The sequence below is a fragment of the Engraulis encrasicolus genome, chromosome 21 (genome assembly GCF_034702125.1).
Source record: "Engraulis encrasicolus isolate BLACKSEA-1 chromosome 21, IST_EnEncr_1.0, whole genome shotgun sequence".
In the NCBI taxonomy this organism is placed as follows: domain Eukaryota; kingdom Metazoa; phylum Chordata; class Actinopteri; order Clupeiformes; family Engraulidae; genus Engraulis; species Engraulis encrasicolus.
The window spans coordinates 7,340,139-7,346,138 of NC_085877.1; positions in this window are offsets into that span (position 1 = coordinate 7,340,139).

Below are 6,000 nucleotides of genomic sequence, written 5' to 3' on the forward strand. Positions count from 1 at the left end.
GATGGATGGGTCCAGGGTTAAAAGAAGAACAAAGTCCTTTTCAGTACTATAGTAACCGTTGGCCTCAGTGGGTTGGGGTTGTGTTGGGGATGTGCACTTCCCTTAACGTTCACATTACTAGAGGTGCAGTGACTCAGTTGGCACCATACTATAAATCTGGGCACTCGGGTTCGAGTCATTTTCCCATCTGTCCCCAACTCTCTCTCTCTCTCACTCATTTCCTGTCACTCTCTCACTATCATACAAGAATGAAGGCATGACAGCCCAAAACAATTATTTAAAATATGAACAAATCATATTACTAAAAGACATCACTGAAATGACAAAATACAGTTGTAACAAAAAGAATGATTATAAGCCATGCACACAAGACATACTGTAAGCTATGGACAATTCTTACATGTGATCAGGTGCTCAGCTCACTGGGGGTGCTGTTGTCGTGAAATGCTTTCTATGTAAACTCCAGAATTAAGATTGTACTGTAGGTATAGACTTTCACTAAATAAGACCATTTCTAAACCTAAAGCATACAGGAACCTTTATACTGTCACACAACTAAAAAGCAATGTCCTCCAGGATTCCCTTTTGAATTCCGACACCTTCAAAATAATGCATGTTGATGATATTGCACTGAGCAGATCCTTTAATGTCCAATTACCAAAGAGGTCATAAATCATTTCAGTCCAGACAGTGTGAGAGGAGGTTGATGTGTTATGAAGAAAGCACTCTTGTTAATGGTGTCACAGTTTTGTTTTTTGGTGGGTATTCCATGTATAGTGACTATAGGTTGCTGATAGGTTAATGCTCTCATGCAGAGCCTCTATTATAAGTTTGTTTCTACCAATCTGATGAGAACCAAGTCTTGATATTACTAAATATTCTCTGTAATGTCATATCAATACTTTTATTATGCAGTTCAGTGTTTTCAGCAAGCGGTGAGTCTGACTGCCAGTGAACCCACGTGAAACAAAAGGCACCCCTGAGTAAGAAGCAAAGGACCTAGAAGAGTCATATCTTAATGTCACAACACCAGGGGAGACCACAGGGCCCTTTTTATTAAGTTGATATGAATTCACATAGTGTGCCGCTGCCGTGTGTCGATTTGACCTACCTATCAATCTAAGCTACCAAGCGCTTACAATGCACTGCAGTGATACCCTTAGGTGAAGAGGAGTTCCTTCCAATTTGGCACTATCACTGACCTGCCACCAGTACCCATCAGTGCAGGCCTTTCCCAGATCATGGCCATTCTAATGGGTGCATGGTTTGTTTACATTTTTTCATGTCTACCATGTAATCCCAAAAGTGAGTGGTGTGTTGTAAGGAGTCTATGATGTTACATAACTTTTGGGATGATATTTGGAGTATATTCAAATGTTTTTTTTAATGTGAATATACCATGCCCTCATTAGAATTGCCAGGATCTCGGAAAGGGCTGAACAAAAAAAATGTTGGTAGTTTCAGGTACTGCCGAGCGTGAACAGTAGTGTGAGCAATACAATTTCATGTTGACATTGACGGGAATTCTCCTTTCACAGCTTATCTTGATGAAGCAGTCCATCTTGACAAAACGCCAGCACCTGCTTTCGGGAATGCCTGAATTCAACCATGTAACATTTGCGGTTGGTAGTCAACTCCATACACAGACCCGGGAAGTGGTTTGCCCACTTGCTTGAGAGTTGTAACAGACGTTTGTACCGTTCATGCGATGCATTGAGTTCTCCCACGTGCAGATCTCTGCATTGAACATGTGGAACTGAGGTGTTCCTGCGCAGTCTGCCACTTGGGGCTCCAGCCCGCCACCTCCTAGCCAACGCATCAGTTAGGCCATGGGAGGCACAGCAAGGTAGCGCTGAGCTTATAGGACCAGTCCGATATGCTCAGCACTACCGATACTGTATGAGGCTTTGGGAGGGAAGTTTACTAATGTTCCGCGCCACACTCTGCGACTTGGTCTCCGTTAACACATGATATGCACACATGCTGTGGAGGCCTATTAATCAGAACACTGACCCTCTCAAAAAAAAAACCCTGTTATGCCCCAACCCCACAACCACCCCCCATCCTTTCACCCCAACATCTTCTCATTGGATGCACATGAATCACAAAGGTGACCCACTTTGGTCTCAAAATAGCAAATATAGTCAAAGATGAGCCAAAGATTTTTGCATGGCTGGTCTAAGCAGAACTACTGCTGTAGCTGCATCTGCAGATTAATAAAATAAAAGAATGGGATTGAGTGTGCAGCCATTTGCTTTTAATCCACTACTATGTCCATGATGCATTTACATTATCTTTACATGAAAGTGAACAGCAAACTGCAGTTCGACACAGTAAAATGTGCTATATAGGCCTATGTGGTGATCCTATTATACAGTTCATAATGACCGCTTTCAAGATGTTAAATATATAATTGAATTGTTTACTTTACACATGGATTATCACCACAACATCAGACTAGGTATTAGCATCCACATCAGCAACAATAATAATAACATTGCAGACATTTTGTTTTGCATCAAAGGTTTGAGTGAGGGCTGTGTGTTCTCTATAGGCTGCACATGTCATACACATACATACACTTAAGAGTTCTATACTAGGAAATGGTGACTGCTCGAATTCTCTCTGCTTGCATTTTCTTTGGTGCACAGTATTTCGCAATGTTAATTCAACACTCAGTCCAAATTAACACCCATCGCATTGCCTGACTCTTTAAGTGTTGAACTAACACTGCCACATTTACTGTGGGGTAAACAAATAAAAACAGGAAGGATAAACATCAAAGCCAGTGAAAACGCAGTGGAGAATATTAGTCATCTTTGTCAATGCAGGGATTATGGCGTTTATTGTCCACTTTATATAATTCAAGACATAATAACAAATGTGCAGCCCTGTTGAGATGTTTTCTCAAATATTTTAAAGATGGATAAGTGCATGAAGGCAATAGAACAAAATCTTTCAGTGACGGCAAAAAAAACCTGCTGTGGCACGATGGCTTGATCGTGATTGCATGACTGAGTTGGTCAAGTTTCTGAGTTCTACTGCATACTGTAAATACATAAAAGGGACAAGCTTTTCTATTCTGCTCCCATATTGTTTCACCACATCATCGCCTGGCCATACCTATATTTGTTTCAGATCATTTGATTTTCACACCATCACTTACTTTCTCGAGGAGCATTCTTTGAAAGATTTCCAGCAAGATCTGACTTTCTGAGAGCCAATACAAGGAATACATGCTTCAACATTCCCCACACACATAGGTACATTTAACAATATAGGCCTAATAATAACAACAACAATCATAATAATCATAATCATAATAATCATCGTCATACATTTATTGATATGTAGTAGGAGAGACCGGGGTCAGTTGCAACAGGAGATGGTTGCAACATAGTCTCAAATATCTGATAGAAGAACTGAGAGAAGTTGCATGGGGCATCTAAGCATATAGCATGCGTATTCTCACTCTATATTGTATCTGGTGCTAGATATCTTCCTAGATGTTGCAACCACCCTCTGTGGCAACTGTCCCCTACCAGGCTGATATCACAGAGATCATATAATAATGTTAATTAAATTAATATATTATGTCTGATATAATTGCATGGTAATCTGTGATTGGAACAAGGGACCAAATATTTCTTGCTACTTACTATAGCCGAGCTTACAATATTATGTGATTATTCAAGGGCACTGCGTAGAGGCTACTGACTTTTATCCGTTGGCTTGCGCTCACGACTGCATGTGCACGTGCGCGCGCGTGTGCTTTTTCTCCCTGCCCTCGCGCGCGCACACACATACACTTTTCAGCATCCCCAGACGTATGTGTGCTCCATGGTTGAATACACTACATACACGTGAATGTTACGGTTCAGCTCATCCAGCTCGACGGTGGTCGCCAACCTCTCGCCCAATCTCTACACCCCCCTTCCATCCAGTGCAGCATTCTCGTGACCTCGGTATCCCTCTTTCTCTACGCTTAGGTAGATATTTTTTTGATGAACAGCGAGTACCGTTAAGGTCACGTGACGAAGAATTTTCAGATTGCACGCTTGTGACTTTTAGATATGGGGTTAGGTTTAATAGCTGGGTGGAAACGTATTTTAATTTGCCGCGTAACGTTGTTTAAGCTAACATTGAAATAGACGAATAAGAATGTAAATTAAGAGCAATTTAATTCGTGCCAAAGTTGCATTGAGAGCAGCATCCCCTATTCTACGTCACCATGCGGAATGTCCCTCTGATGGATAGCCTACTTTTTGGGCATTATACGTCAGATCTGGCCAACAGCGCAGAGTCATGGAAGTGCGCAAAAATTGCATGTCTTGGGACACGCAACTGCACTTATTCTAACAATGAATGCAGCTTGGTCATCTACCTTGTTTCACCACTATTCTGGTGCAGTAATGTTTTAGCACTGTAAATACACAGTAATAACACAGACAACACACCATAAATCGTAAGTTGTGGTTGTGGCCAGTAGCCCTATGGAAAGCTACTGATGGCAACCAGTCTTTGGAACATATCCGGACCGGATCCACTGACTGGTCAGCTGCTATCACAATTGAACCATCTTCCGCTCCCCCCACTGCGTACTATTCCACAGCCAGAATAGAAATAACGTTCACACCATTCGCTATCGACATTTCACGCAAAATGAATCACTGCGCTATGAAATCCTACATTTGCTTTTAGGTGTCATTGATTCAAATTATTTAGCTAATCTGTCGACGTAAACGCAACGGTTTGCATACTGGTTTAATCGAACGCTGCCTCTCATTCCCATTTTATGTGGGCTACATAGACTCCAGGCAGCCTTTAATAAGACAAGAACAGATGGACACACGTTTCTGAAGGATTTTGTAGAGCATCTTAATTCACAAAGTCTTTTGGCTTTTGATTGCGTTCAAGATTTCGCATAATTCGGCTATGACTAGATCTATACAAAATGGTCATACAAGATGGGTGGGGGTGGGGCTGAGACTACCAAATTAAATGTTCGGCATGGGCACACTGACATAGTGACAATGATCAGTTCTGTTGACTTCTTTCAACGTGTCTGTAATATGGCAAAGACAATATTTCACATTTCACACTAAATGTCAACCAATACGTTAAGGCCTATGACAGGTGCATGGCCAGGCGCGTCTATCTTGCCCATTGTTGTACGCATGGGCAAATGATCTCAAAGCCACTTTCTCTGTGTATTTTAACAGAAACATTGCTGCGTAATAAACCGCACGTACCTTTCTGAAATGTCAGTTGACAGATGTGTCTTGTGCTGGAACAGGTGTCTCGCAAAACGGAACAGAAACGTCTTCGGCGAGTGTGCTATTGCAGATACCGGCTTCACCTACGCATCTCAATATAAGACATTTTCCATTTGGCCCCTCCTTGAAAAGCCTCCTCTTAATAGTATGTGGCCCCGTAGCCTATGAGGACCCACCACCACGCTTACGCGCTCCATCGCTGCGTCTCTGTTGTCCACGCCCCTGATCATTACACAACTGACGATAGCCTTAAAAAAAACAATGAATGACCTCCATCTGATCACTGGGATGGGGGGCGAAAGATGCATAGCACATGTCCTGGGTGTTCTCATATTAACAACATCATTTATTTTTTGTGTTAGTTGTCGCGAGGCGAAATTGAAATGGTCTTCGCCATCACGTGCGTTTTGCAGTCAATAACCCACTGCGATTAATCGCCATTCGTATGATTCTATGGATACCTCCGCATGCGCACACACGTGATAGCGCCAGCGCGTGAGAGAACAGCCAGCATCACGCTCTTGTCTGAGGAGATTTTGACTGTTTACTTTGATGACTATTTTACAGGGATGTAATTGATCATTAAATATAAAAAAAAACGAATTAGCCTTTATAATAATTCATATATCATTGCGCATTTTATGGAACACCCTTAGTGATTGCCAAAGAGTAGGATCAGCCGAGAAAAAGCACTGTCCTCTGCTAACACAGATGTTGACAAAGC